The sequence below is a fragment of the Marmota monax genome, unplaced genomic scaffold (genome assembly GCF_021218885.2).
Source record: "Marmota monax isolate L192 unplaced genomic scaffold, Marmota_monax_Labrador192_F-V1.1 WCK01_AAM20220418_F8-fsc00696, whole genome shotgun sequence".
NCBI classification, from domain to species: Eukaryota; Metazoa; Chordata; class Mammalia; order Rodentia; family Sciuridae; genus Marmota; species Marmota monax.
In genome coordinates, this window is record NW_026692050.1 from 21,697 (window position 1) to 37,016 (window position 15,320).

Sequence of the window (15,320 nt, forward strand, 5' to 3'; positions counted from 1 at the left end):
TGAGCAGAACATTAAAGAATTATAAGATAACATAAAAACACCAAATTTAAGAATTATTGGGATAGAAAAAGGAATAGAGTTACAAACCAAAGGAGTGACGAATCTCTTCAGTGAAATAATATCAGAAAAATTTCCAAACATAAATAATGAATTGGAAAATCAAATACAAGAGGATTACAAGACGCCAAATGTACAAAAATCACAACAGAGCCACAAAAAGCATATTATAATGAAAATACCTAGCATTAAGAATAAGGAAAGAATTCTAAAAGCCACAAGAGAAATGAATTATATATATATATATATATATATATATATATATATATATATATATATATATGGAAACCAATTAGGATATCTGAACATTTTTTTAACTCAGATCCTGGAGGCTAGAAGATCCTGGAAAAACATATACCAACCTCTCAAAGAAAACAGACACCAACCAAGAATCTTATATCTAGCAAAATTAAGCCTTAGATTTGAAGAAGAAATAAAAACCTCCCAAGAAAAACCAAAGTTAAACTAATTTACAACTAGTTTAACTTCATTATAGAACATCCTCATGGCAAAATATTCCATGAGGAAGAAATGAAAAACAACAATGAAAATCAGCAAAGGGAAGTACTACATTAAAGGAAAAACCAATCAAAGGAGAAACTAAGCCAAGTTTATTACAAAAAAATTAAACAAAAATGAAGAGGAAGACAAATCATTTCTCAATAATAATCCTGAATGTTAATGGCCTAAACTCACCAATCAAAAGACATAGACTTGGGATGGGGTTGTGGCTCAGTGGTAGAATGCTTGCCTAGCACGTGTGAGGCACTGGGTTCGATTCTCAGCAACACATATAAATAAATGAACAAAATAAAGGCCTATCAACAACTAAAAATATATTTAAAAGAAACACCTAGACTGGCAGATTAGAGTGCCCCTCTCTCTCTCTCTCTCTCTCTCTCTCTCTCTCTATATATATATATATATATATATATATATATACACACACATATACACACACACACACACACACATATGCACAGATGTTTTCTTTGAATGTGTTTGTTATACCTTTAATCAAGGCTTGACTTTGTCCACCAATTTCATTAGAACAATTTTACTCTCTCTCTCTCTCCCTGTTTGTAATATATGGCATACTTTCAGTTGATATACTTTAAAAACATGTATCATGGATAAACTTAGCCTGTAATATTGAGGGGAAAGAATCCACTCCCTTGATGCTGTTTCTGGAAATTCAGGTAATTAGTATCACTTCCCTCCAAAAAATAATATGGCAGACAGGTTAGGTGTGACACTGCCAAGGGCCACCCTGGGTGAAGACAGAAAAGCTCTAAAGGAAGCAGACTGGGTCTTTGCCATTACTTCAAGGTTTCCCGATTGGGTGGAAGTGCTTCTGTTTTCTGAAGCTTTTCAGATATACTCAGACATGTTTTTTTGTGTGTTTTCTTTGCTCAACAATCAGTATTAGCCTAAGGATTTATAATAATAATGGACAGATGGTAGGGCAGAAGGACATTTAACACAGCTTTCCATGGCCAGTCTGCACAAATTGAATTTGAGCTAGTTGGATTATATGTGCATATAGAGTCTAGCCATTTTGAAGGAGTGCAAAACTGATTGCATGGGGTTAGGGCTGAAGTTCAGTGGTAAAGCACTGCCCAAGATTGTACAAGAACCCTGAACGTATCTTAGTCTAGCAAATAAGGCTTACTTTGAAAATCTTACCTCCATCATTCATTACAATAAACCATTATTTAAAAAACAATTGTAGAATTATGAGAAACAGCATTATCACACTGTCCTTTATATCACTATTTCAAAAACATAGAAGAAACACACCAGATTTAATATTAATGACATGAATGAAGACTGTGGGAAATAATGAGCATATTAGATAAGTGAAAGAAGAGCTGAAGAAGCCTGTTTTCAGTGTCTGAGTTTCCTGTTTTGCCCCATTTTTTTAAAAAGGCTTGAGTTGGTGTTGAATACCTCATGAACACCCAAGTGTGTGTTTTGAAGATTTGGATGGATGAAAGAAATATTCTGTTCATAAAATTCAAGCCACACTGCTTAGAGAATTGGCTTTTTATACCCATGATTGTGTGACTGATGAGAACCATGGCTAACTGGTCATGGCCAGCAGGGGAAGGAAACAGAGATAATTGATGAGGAGTTGGAATAGTTGCATCTGTCAAGCCACTGACCTGTAAATCTGAGAAACTATTTCAAAATGGCCCAGAGGCACACACCACTTATGGCCCCACTGAATTCTGTGAAGGGAATTTAAGTTCTTCTATACCTGCCCGAGCTCTTCATGGAATGTCTTCCCAGTCCCACCCAGGCCTGCTGCACTAACCCCCAATCCCCAAAGAATGTCTTGATCCCTCATTTCACTGGTGTTTACATTCAAACTTTGCCTAGCTATAGTAGGACCCTGAGCATCTGCTATAGCCAGTTCATGCTCTGGGTCCTCTATTGATGTTTCCCACTCGTGAAACTGCAAGACTCTGTGTCCAGTGTCCTGGTCTTTAGAATGAGGTGAGTCTGGAGGGTCAGGAGCTTGTCATCATGCTTCCAGTTGCTTTGTAAAACCTTAGGAATTTGAATGGAGTAATTCTCTGTGGTCAACTGGTTGAGCAGAGAGGGAAAGAGCCTCAGATGATGCACTTGACATGGCTCAGGAAGTCCAGGGAAGGCTAAAACTGCTCATGGGGAAGAGGGCTCCTAAGACACAGGTCCAGAAAATTGGGGCCTAACCCCATGTGATGGAGATTAGAACCTACTTTTTCTTCTATTAGATGCAGAGTCTCTGGTTTGATTCCTAGATCCTTGATCCATTTTGAGTTAACTTTTGTGCATGGTGAGAGATAGGGATTCAATTTCATTTTGTTGCATATGGATTTCCAGTTTTCCCAGTTTCCTTAATAAGACACCTATAGCACAAGAATTAAAACCAAGAATCAACAAATGGGATAAATTCAAACTAAAAGTTTTTTCTCAGCAAGAGAAATAATATGTGAGGTGAATAGGGATCCTACATCCTGGGAACAATTTTTTACCCCTCACACACCAGGTAGAGCTCTAATCTCTAGGGTATACAAAGAACTCAAAAGCTAAACAGAAAAAAATAAAAAATAAACCAATCAACAAATGGGCCAAGGACTTGAACAGACACTTCTCAGAAGAGGATACACAATCAATCAACAAATATACAAAAAAATGCTCATCATCCCTAGCAATCAGAGAAATGCAAATTAAAACTACTCTAAGATACCATCTCACTCCAGTAAGAATGGCAGCCATGATGAAGACAAATAGCAACAAATGCTGGCAAGGATGTGGGGAAAAAGGTACACTCATACACTGCTGCTGGGACTGTAAATTGATGCAGCCAATTTGGAAAGCAGTATGGAGATTCCTTGGAAAGCTGGGAAAGGAACCACCATTTGACCCAGCTATTCCTCTTCTCGGACTATACCCAAAAGACCTAAAAATCATCATACTACAGGGACACAGCCACATCAATGTTTATAGCAGCACAATTCACAATAGCTAGACAGTGGAGCCAACCTAGATGCCCTTCAATGGATGAGTGGATAAGAAAAAATGTGGCATGTATACACAATGGAATATTACTCAGCAATAAAAAATAATAAGATCATGGCATTTGCAGGGAAATGGATGGCATTAGAGCAGATTATGCTAAGTGAAGTTAGCCAATCCCAAAAAAAACAAATGATGAATGTCTTCTCTGATATAAGGGGGGTGACTCAAAATGGGGAAGAGAGTATGGGAAGAAGATTACCTTTACATAGGAAAGAGGGGTGGTCATAGGAGAAACCAAAAGGAGTATGATGTATTAATTCAAAAATGGCAAGGATAGTGAAAGTGAGAAGCAAATGTTATGTAAATAAAGGAGGTTAAGATCTGAGAGGTGATGACATAGTTGGTTCATTATCATTACAGAAACATCAACATAGATGACTACAATCTGCAGACTAGCTCACTCTAAAATGCACAACTGCACCCAAGGGAACAGAAATGATTCCAATAATTACCTTAAACATAGAGTTAAATAATTTGAGTTTGAAAGAGCTGCTAATTTATTTAGAACTATTTTAAATTTTACCAGTAAAATACTAAACCAAAGGGATTTTTTATCTATTACTTATTTTGATCTTATTTAATATTTATTAATTGTTTGATCTATTACTTATTTCTAGAAAGTAATACATTTATTACTCACATATTCTGAATGAGCTTGCATCAATAACTAGGAGTAATTCAATAAAATTCATCATTGAAAAATGAAATGGCAAATGTGTTTAAATTTGAGAAAGCCAATTTGGGGCAATTGATGATAATTAAGAGTGTTTACTGGGATGGGGTCTACTAGATTCATAAATATATAAAATGGAGCCTTGAAAACACTAAAAGTTAAAGATCAGAGATAGGATGTGAACAGCCAACTACAAAAAAAAATAAGATTAGGTGAGCAATGCATAAGTAAGTGACTGAGACTGTGGGAGTGTGTATATTCACATGTGTGCAAATGTAAAACCACAATTAAGGTTACCAAAAAATTGTAATTTTTTCTTTCCTCTTTTCCTCTACTTCTTACAATCATCAGTATATATTCTCCATCTTTATTCCCCCCATAAAATAAGAATTTAGAATCTTATGAGTTGATATTTAAATTATAGAAAATTACGAAAAAGGCTTTGAATTACAAAGAGTAAATACTGGAAATAGAGTACCAAGCAAATTTCACTCTCTGACAAGTTTTAGGGAGGAGCAGAAGCTTCTCTGCCACCATCTTGAGCAGATTCTGCCTGAGCAAAGAGTTCCCATGGTTAACCATTTCTGAAAGCATCAATCCAAAGCAAACTGTGCCTACTTATGAAGCAGGACTTTTTCACCATTCATATGAAGCTCAGAAAAAATGAGGTTTCTTTAAGCACAATTAGATTTCACGTCCTGAACTTGATATAGTTCAAGTAACACCTCCAACTGTCTTCTCCCCAAGGAGCACCAAAAATGTTGTTGGCAGGCATTTTTTCCAACTTAATTAATACTTTTGACTGCATAATCTTCAAAATATTTAGTTCTAAATTTAATAAAAGCACTTGCCTTGTTTCCAAAAATTAACACATTTGGTTGACTGCACTCTTCCTGTTGTTGAAACAACAGTAATTAAATCACTGCCAAGTATAAAGTGCTCTGTAGGAGCCTCAGTGATGGACAGCCACTACAGGAGTTGAGCATGGTAAAACACATGTACACGCTCACACACAAACTCACTGAAATGCAAGGCAGCCCATTATTCCTGGAATGCATGGAGCAGGCTGCTCTCGAGGGAGTGGTGCAGGCGCTGGGTACCCCCGTTGACCGACTTTTCCAAGTGCCATCAGCGGCAGGTCCTTTCCGCTTCCTTGGACCAGCCTCAGGGTACTCACAGGTGAGGACTTTAAGTCGGCTGGGCTCAGGGCTGGGTGGTACCCAGGTGCTGCGCCCCGACCCTAGCCAGCTGTGTCCGCTTCCCACCCCTCTTCTAGCAGCCCTCGCCGTTGGGCGATAGCTCTGCCGCCGCCACGCCTCACACCCCGCACTACCCGCCTCATGCTGGTGCACACTTACTCTGCCATGGAGTGCCCCGACGCGCAGCGGTTGGCGGGGCCCATCTGTCCTCTCGGCCCCAGGCAGTCTACAGACCAGCACCACCGCTCTACCACATGCCAGCGGCAGCAGCGCCGCCCGACTTCGCGCCGCCCGACTTCCCGCCGCCCTACCCTATGGCGCCTGGCAGCCGCCACTGCCCAGGGCCAGGCGCCGGCCGCCGCCGCCTTTCCCCACCAGGCCGGGGACCCATACAGAGAGGCCTGACGTTCCTGGCGCAGCCACAACCTCCACAGGCTTGCTGAGTCCCGACCAGCTCCGTGACTACACCTCTGCAGTGCTGCCGCTACTGCACAGCCTGGCCAATGGTACACAATGTCTAGCTGAGGCACCCCTTGGTCTTCCCGGGCTGGCGGCACCATGTGGCCTGGAAGATCTGCAGGCCATGGATGAGCCTGGAATGACTCCTGGACCAGTCTGTGATAAAGAAAGGCCCCATCCCCTCCAAAGCCAGCAGCCTTTCGGTCCTCTCATTGGCCAAAGGCAGCCAGGTTGGCGGCATCACCAACCCCAGGGAGGTCTTCTGCTCCCTGCCTGGACGGCTTTCATTGCTCAGCTCAACATCCAAGTATAAGGTGACCATGAGGGAAGTACAGCGGGGACTCTAACTCCCGAGTGCCTCAACACCTCCCTCCTGGGGGGCGGCCTCCACAGAGCCAAGTCCAAGAATGGGGGTCGGTGTCTATGGGAAAAGCTAGAGAAGATTGGGCTCAACCTGCCAGCTGGCCACCCGGAAGGCTGCCAATGTGACACTGCTGACCTCACTGGTGGAGGGAGAGGCTGTGCACCTGGCTCGAGACTTTGGCTACATCTGTGAGACTGAGTTCCCAGCCAAAGCAGCTGCTGAGTACCTGTGCCTACAGCACACTGACCCTGGGGAACTACATAGCCACAGAGTATGTTGCTGGCTGCCAAGCAGATGTGCAAGGAGTTTGCCAACTTGATGGCTCAGGATCTCTCCCCATTGGGCAACAGCCACCCAGCACTCATCCAGGAGCCTGGAGTGCAGAGTTGCCTGACACACTTTAGCCTCATCACCCATGGCTTTGGAGGGCCTGCCATCTGTGCTGCCATCACCACCTTCCAGAACTACCTGCTAGAGTCACTCAAGCGACTGGACAAGATGTTTCTAACCAGTGCAGGCAGTGGGCATGGTGAAACCAAGATTTCAGAGAAGGATGCCAAACATCAGAAATAGCCAAATCTCTCATTCATCCTAAGGGGCTCCCAAGCCTTGAGCTGAGACTTAGCTCCTAATATGACCCTGAAAGGACTAAAAGGTGGGATTAGAGTCAGGTCAGATAAAGAACATTCATCCATAAATCCTAGTTAGGGCTGTGAATAGGAACAAGGGAGGTGGTCTGTTGGTAAGAGCCCAGGTATCTGTCTCACATGTGCAATTGTCTGCCCTTTGCTAAAAAGGGCTTGGTCAGGAAATTGGTATGAAAAAGTCTGACTTGAGGAGCAGAGCCTTACCCGTTAAGGAGTCTGGGCAGTGGGCTCCTAGGGGCAAAGGTTTTCTGCTTTTTACTAATGGCTGGAGGACACTGTTAACAAATCAGAGGTGCCACTGAAGAGCTGGTGAGCCTCATCCCAGAATCTCCTATCCCAGAAAAGAGGTGCTGGAAGGAGGTCCCAGTGGGCTTTTTGAGCCCTTTCCATTCTTGGAGCAAAGGGCAGGAGAGGCCCTTGTGGAACACAGCACAACTTGCAGAACTTGAATCCAGGCTGTGCATCACAGCCCCATTGCTATTTGTCCTATTTATTTGTGTTTGATGTAATTAAATTTGAAAGTTAAAAAAATGCAAGGCAGACCAGGGTGAATGCCCAGAGTTAGTTTCAGAGGCTGTGGATGGTCAGTGAAGTCAGAGAAAATATTCCCACTTCTGTTTAACTCCACTACCATAATCTGCTTCAGTTGATCTGATTCCCTTGTTTCCAAGCATCTCAAGACTCACCACTTTTATGCCCAGCCTAGATTCCAGCAGTCTTCAGTTTCTCTAAATCTGCAACTTCCTAATTTTTTTATCTTTTAAATTGTGTCCTTTTTGTTAGATTTCAAGGGAAGACTATTCCAAACTTTCAGTGCCTCGATTCCTAAAATTCAGTATTCTTTATGGAAAATCCCACATAAGTGTAGGAAACAAATCTAAGATCTGTGATCTAAGATCTTAGGAAAACCTATCAACCCTTCCTGTCCTCAGCAAGTCACTACCTCTCATTCTCTTCAGCAATAGTCCAGAACTTTTAAGATTCTCTGTCAACCCACCATTCATTGATCACTATCATCAGATGCTGCTGAAAAACAGTAAAAATCAAGGTCAGAGTGTGAACTCCTTCAAGGTTTGGTTCTCCTACTGATACAAGGATTTTTCTTATACCATCCTATCTGAGTCTTCAGTGCTCAAAAGCACAACTTGTCTCCTCAAAGACTGTCCCCTTCAGCAATTTTTAATCCCTTTAATCTTAAATTTGTTATTCTCCACTGGCTCTTTTCCATTCAGCCTATGTGTGTAAATCTCTCCTTCTTTGCAAGTAACCCTTCTGGAATTCTTTTTGCCCCTCCATCTCATGATATCACTTAATTGGTGTGTGTCACTATTTTTTATTATAACGGTTCATTATAGATTATTGGAAAAATGAAGAAATGTACAATTAAATAAAGTTGTTCTAATTCCATGATATACAAGGGATCATTTTGTTTAACTTTTTAAAATATCACTATATTCTTTATAGTATTCTACTTTAATCAATTCTACTGTGTTCTATTCAGTTATATCTATAAGCTGCTTTATTTCATAACAAAATCTGAACTCAAAATAATTTGAATTCTAAAGTTTGCATTTTACAATATCAAGAACATTACCACTGTCACCAAGTATTTCACAAAAAAATATATTCAATGACTCCACATTAGTCCTTTGATCTCTGTAGCTTACATTATTTTTCATAAACTGTGGTAATAGAATATTTAATAATTTAAAAAGAAATATATATATATATATATATATATATATATATATATATATATATATACACACACACACACATTTGAATTAGTTTGATCATTGGAAATTTGGACATCATATTATCTATGTCTGTATCTGTTTTGTTATCTTTTTATGAAGTATATGTTGACATTCTTGCCCATTTTTCATTTATTTATAAGTCTACCTGTATATACTAAGAGTATTCACACTTTTTCATATGTGTACCAGTAACTTTGTCTTTGCTATGTGTCCCTTAATTTGGTTATAATATTTTATACAATTTTTTTTTCAATTTAGACTGGCAATTATTTAGACTTTTTCTGTTGCTTTATGCACTGTGAATCATCCTTCAGAAAATTTACATGGTTTCCTTTTTTCATATGGGCTTCAATTTTTTACATGTAACTATTTCATACCCATGTAATTTATTCTGTCCTGTAAAATAACATGAAAACCAGTTGAACCTTAAATGTATTATAGTTAACAACAGTTCCAGCCACTTTTACTGTTTCTATCATCTCCCCTGATTTTCTGTTATCACATATTCTGTAGTCCATCCATTGACCCATTCTTGACCTTCTGCTGCTTTGCTGCTTTCTTAAGGAGGTTGACCTATAAAGACTGTTTTCCACGCTGCCTTATTAAACTATTTCCAGCACTTCCAGGAGGAGGCACTGGTGTGAGGGCGAAAAACAGCCACCCTCTTGCTGCCTCAGGTGATGTCTTAGGCAGAGGTTACATTTTTCTCTAGCTCCTGTACCTGCTTAGACATTCTACCTTCCACCTGATTCCTCTACCCTTGGACTCTGGCATTCCCATCCCAGCTTAGGGGCATAGTAGCTGCCTTCTGTTCAACATCAGGAACTTCTCAGGCTCTTCTAACCAGAGTCATCTTCCCTGTGCTTTAAATACTTAACTTAATTTCAATTTTTCTGTTTGAAACATTATCTTTCCTATTCAGTGACATATGTTCTTTTCTATATCAGGCTATAATTTTAAATGATTGTAGTTTTTATAAAGTAATTTTATTCATATTTTATAAAATTATTATTATATAATTTTGTTTTGGAAGAAAAAACCTTCTCTAAGCGAACTTAAATGTATTTTTCAATCTTTACACATTTTATCTCATTTTTACACATTTTTTATTATAAAGGTTCATTATAGATTAATATACTTATTAATATACTTATGGATACACTTACGTGAATAACAAAAATCTATACACATCTAAAATATTTTTACTGGAACATTATTTATACTAATAAAAAGTGGACAAAAATCAGCATGAAATAAATTATAGTATCTCTATATAAAGGAAATCTCTAGGCTATTAAAACTATGTAGTAATTCACTACTATGAGAGCATAAATTGCTATGATTATTCCAAAAACCTTTCTGGAAATCTATATACTAAAATTAAAAATATGGATACTCCACTACCCATGAATTCCATATCTAGGTGTAGACCCAACAGAAATATGTAAGTATGTTCTCAAAAAGACAAGTCCAAGAATGTTCCCAGAAACCATTTCATAATATTTTCAGTCTGAATACAACTCTAATATCTACTAAAAGAGACATGTACATTCTGTATATATTCACAAAATAATGTGATATCAATTTGAATGGGAAAACCAAACTAATAAATGACATGCACACATGTAATGTTGAAAATGAGAGCAGACACAAAAATAACATCCTGCAGGACTCCCATTTGTGTAAAGTTTAAAAATGGGGAATACTAATTGAGGCATAAAAAACCAGTGGTGGTTTGGGGATTAAGATTAGAAGGTAGGGGTTGATTTCTACACTCTTTCATACTTATATTTTTTAGAAGTTTAAAAATTTTTACAGTAGATCCATGTGTATTGATATAGAAAGATATCCAAGTTATGCTGCTAAGTTGAGTAAAACGGTTGCTGAAGGGTATGTAAAGAAAGAGTCCATATGTGTAAAAAAAGGCATATATGTGTTTGTATAAATATATACACCTGTGAATACACATATATACAAGAAAAGAGATTGTGAAATTATATGTAAAGAAAATATAACCTCACTTATATTGATTTATATGAAGAAGCACACATACCTCAGGGTAGTAAAAGTTGAGTTTTCTCTCGTCTTGTCGGGTGGGTTTCTAGGAAGTGGCAGGCCTCTGCATCCAAGCTGATCTTAATAGGAGACTCTGCCCACCAGAGTTCCAGAGACTGCAGAAGCTCACCACCGATTTTCTTTCACAGAGTTCCCGGCTTGGCTTCTGAATTCCAAAGAGGAAAACTACCTAGAAACATCCCCCACCACCTCTCTCTCCAGTTGAGAGCGCCCAGCTAGCGGTATATATACCTCTTGGGTCAACGCTATTGGTTCACATTTATGCTGCTAATAAGGGTTTGGAAAAAGTAGCAACCCTATTGGTCCAAATTTATGAATTGCTCCTGCCACCACGCCCCCTGAGGGGAAAATGGAAGTGAGGGCAGAGCTCTTGCGGTTTACCAATAGCGTTGTGGGGGCGGGGGGGGGGGAACCGCTGCACCAGAGCTCAGGAGCCAATGGGGCATTGTTGCATCCGGAGTGCTGGAGACAATTTGTTCCTCACTGCCTCCAGAACGTAGTAGCCGCCACTGCTACCACCACCACAGCACAGGCGCTGGAACGCAGGAGCCATAGTAGCCTCCAGAGCACAAGAGATGCAGGATCCTAGGAACCTCTGCTACCCTGCGAGCATGAGCCAAAGCCGCAGCTGCTGCGATTTCAGGGTGCCAGAGAGCTGCTGCCACCACCGCCGCCGTGCTCAGGAGCCAATGCCGCCACAGCCACCACGTATGTCTACAATGCAGGACCCACCACTACCGCCTCCAGACCACAGGAGCCAGTGCTGTTGCAGATGCAATGCAGGAGCTGGTGCCATTAAAGCTCAGAGACATCCACAGGGAGGGTGCAGTCGCCTTGGGTTGGGGGACAGCAGCTTCTGGAGAGGTACTGTTTGGCAAAGGGAGTCACCACATAAGAGGCGGGCTCACCCAGGGTGGGCGTCTTCCTCTTCAGGGCTGGAGGTGTGGCCTGTGAGTTTTGGGATTGTGGGGCTGGAGGTAAGGAGATACTTCTGGTGTCTTTACCATGTGTGCAGGGACGGATGCAGCATGAGTATCCTCCAGGTGGGGGTTATAACTTGAGGTGTCTGGGTGGAACCCCATTTAGTGGAGGAAGAGGTATGTGGGTCTCAGTGAGGAGATCTTAAAGGAAAGACAATCTCCTGGGGACTGGGAAGCCAGTTGGTGGGGGTCAATGTAAAAAGGGATGTCAAAGGGGGCCCAGCATTCAGCAAAGAGGATAGGTTCAGATTGGGGCCATAAAGATTTCCTCTCATGCCACAATATTCTCACTCCTTGGAGACAACTCTAGAAGTCAGGTGGTCCCAGTCACTAAAGGTTCTAGGATAAAGTGTGAGGACTGCTCCTTTGGCAAGTAGGGTCTCCTCGCCCCTTGCTTCCTATGACAGGAAGATGACAGAATTTGGCTGGCCCTCTGCCTCTTCATTTTCTCTTGGGTCAGCCTGGAGCTTAGTCTGGCATCTGGATTTATAGCCAACAACTTTTCAGGTCCCTGTAGAGGTTGGGAATGTTTACAATTGTGGAGATTAAGGATAGCATTTGCATGTCTGGAGTGGGAGAATGTGGGTGCACAAATATGGCTGTTTGTGCTTGAGGACATGTGGTTGGAATATGTGTATATGAGAATGTGCATCTGTCTGGAGATGTTCAAGTGTATATTTAGGTATCGTATGTATGTGTATCTGTGTTCATTAACTGTTTTTGTGACTCTGTATTTATGTGATGTGTGAATTAGTGGGAATGAATAAGGTTATGATTGTGTGTGTGCTTGTGTGGTGTGTGTGTATTACCCTTCCCTTTTCAGGGCCCCCATCATTCAGCCTGGCACAAAATTGCAGCTATGTTTGTATCTTGTGAGTTGTCAGCCCAAAGAAAAGGTGAATACAAAATAAAGGAGATGGAATAGAGAAGTGAAAAAAAAGGAAGAGGGCAGAGTGTTGGGGAAAGGTGTGAACAGAAAGGGCCAGAGTATGCAGGGGAATCAGGGGCATGGAAAGAGGCCTCTTCCCAGCCCTGAGTGCTTCCATTTGGGCAGGTGCTGCAGCCACGTCCCAGAGGCAGCATATGATATTGGGCCAAAGCTGCCTGCTCTCAGAGCCCTCTTGGAGCTGGGAGTGCACACCTAGGGGCAAACTGGTGACATCCTGGATCCTGAGTTCTTCATTGATTTGCAAAAGTGGCAACAGCAGTGCTTCTGGAAAGACATACAATGAACAGAGGCATGGCTCTGGGCAGGGACTCAAGAACCTAAGGACAGTGGCTAACTGAACACTACCAAGAGATGGTGGACCACATGATCACAGTATTTTGGCGAGGTAGGAAGGACCAGCGTGCAAAGGCTACCTGGAGCTCAGCTGCCTGGTAAAGACTGCACTCACCACCTGATGCTCAGTCAAGCAAGAGGCAGTAGTAGATGACATTTTTCTTGGCTTAGCTCCTTGCTAAAGGAGGAAAATATTTTATGCACTAGTAGGAAATGTTTTGCTAGAGGAGTTAAAAGAAGGAATTGTGGAGGGAACAAAAGAGATTGTTCTGTCAATTTGGGCCTGGGGTGGAGTTGAATCTGAGAAGGCAGTCTGCTGTGGAGTTGCAGCTCCTGGACTGAGGGTGGGAAATGCCAAGGTGCCAACCAATGGGATATTCCTGTAATGGGATGTGACTATGATGAGAGGTGGCTAGGAAAGAGCCAGGGTCTCCCTACCCAGATTACTTACTCTTGGATTTTTTTTCTTCCTTTGATGCTAGATCCAAGACACCAAGTGTCAGGGCTGGCAGAGTTTTTAGGCTCTGTGTGTGAGTGTGTGTTCTCATGCCCAGACTTGTGAGCACAGTATGGGTGGGACCTTCATTTGATTTCGTAAGGTCTTTAGGAGAGCATTCACACCAACCTTCTAGAGGAGCCACTTGCTTGAATGACACTTAGGGGATCCAAGAGGTAAATGTTGGTCTTAGAGTAGTGTATGTGAAGGTCCTTAGCCAGGATGTGCTTTTTTACTCACCCAGTCTATACTTGGTTAGCCGTGGCTGCTGAGTTGCAATGGAACCCCTCTCTGAAACCCTCTCCAGGCAGGCTCCTTACAGCAAGACTAAGTTGTGCTTGTTTTAAATGGCTGACCCTTGGAGGAGGAAAACTCACTGGAGCAGATTTCACTTGTCTGCTTGGCTGGGTGCATGTTGCAGTTGTGATATTGATCTTGATCTGCATGCTCATGCATGTGGGTGGCTCTTCTTGAATGCAGGTTGGAAATGAAGAGAAAGCAGGAGTTTGGGTATTGCATGCATATGGACAAATATCAAGCATGAAAACCTTCATTTGTGTACAAGTGTTATATGAACTTGTTGGAAATCTGTGAGGATATATGCCCCCTACCCTATGCTGTGGATATTGTTTGAAATGTGAACAAACAGACCTCCTTGGGAGGGAAATGTATTCATCAGAGCAATTGTGTTTATAAGGACCCTGATTATTTCACTGTGTGCTTTGCATAGACCTTTCCGTTCTCCCTTGGCTTCTGATTTCCAACAAAACTAATAACCTATGCCCCATTTTTTCATTTTTCAGGGTTATTATTTGAAAAGAAGTAAGCATCCTTCATAATTATGTAGTACAAATAATTATGTATTGTGACATCATTATATTCCATGAACTATTCATCACTATTTCCTGTGTTTGAAACATTGTCCATGTATTTGCTTTAGAGAGAGATCATGCATGAGTATGTACTTCTCAGAAGGGGGAATGAGAAACCTAAAACAGATACATACATGTAGACAGAATTGTCATGGCCACCTATAAAAGAAATTATTAATTTCTGTTTCAAATAAATTGAAACAGACACAGTGTGAGTGCACCCTCATGTAATGGAACTCAGTATTGCAGGTGCATATGGACATGGAACATACCTTCTGCTTAAGAGTGTGTTCCAACTCCTGTGGTTCCCAGCCCATGATTCCAACACTAAATAGCCTGTCCTTGGGTTTTCTTTACATGGTTTTCTCAATTAGCTGAATATGTAATTAGTTATTGTACTTTTTATAATTAGTGATTATGGAGGTACAAGGCGAACTATTTTTGAAGGAGCTTCCATATGGAGATATAACTTTAGCTTACATTACTAACTGAAAAATAATGATGTTGTAGTCTAATTTAGATGGTTTCTGTAGGCTGGATCCTATGAGATTGAATATAACATGAAAATAGTGAAGATGAAATTCTGGGTTTTTTTCAGTAATGGTGAATACGGAATTCTGGGATGAAGAGTAGACTTAAAAAGTATGGCACAGAAAATTGCTGTGACACCAAAGTGTAATTTGGGAAAAGGAATATGTGGAATTAAGATTTAGAGAAAGCAGAACTGTTATCATAATTAGAGTTTTGTATTAAGTCCACATTAATACTTATTTTCAAAATTTTGTTTTAAAGTTTAGAGAAATGTATGAATATGTATTATCCTCTGTAGGGCATGATGTAAGGTGGGGCATGTTGCATCAGAAAAGAGGAAACTTAACTTGCTGGCTGCTA

The 15,320-nt window shown here is 40.9% G+C and overlaps 1 pseudogene; it reads left to right on the forward strand.

Moving 5' to 3' along the window:
* Window positions 1-5,637: 5,637 nt before the first annotated feature.
* On the forward strand, window positions 5,638-6,892 carry LOC124099248 (transcription factor AP-2-epsilon-like; annotated as a pseudogene).
* Window positions 6,893-15,320: the final 8,428 nt, after the last annotated feature.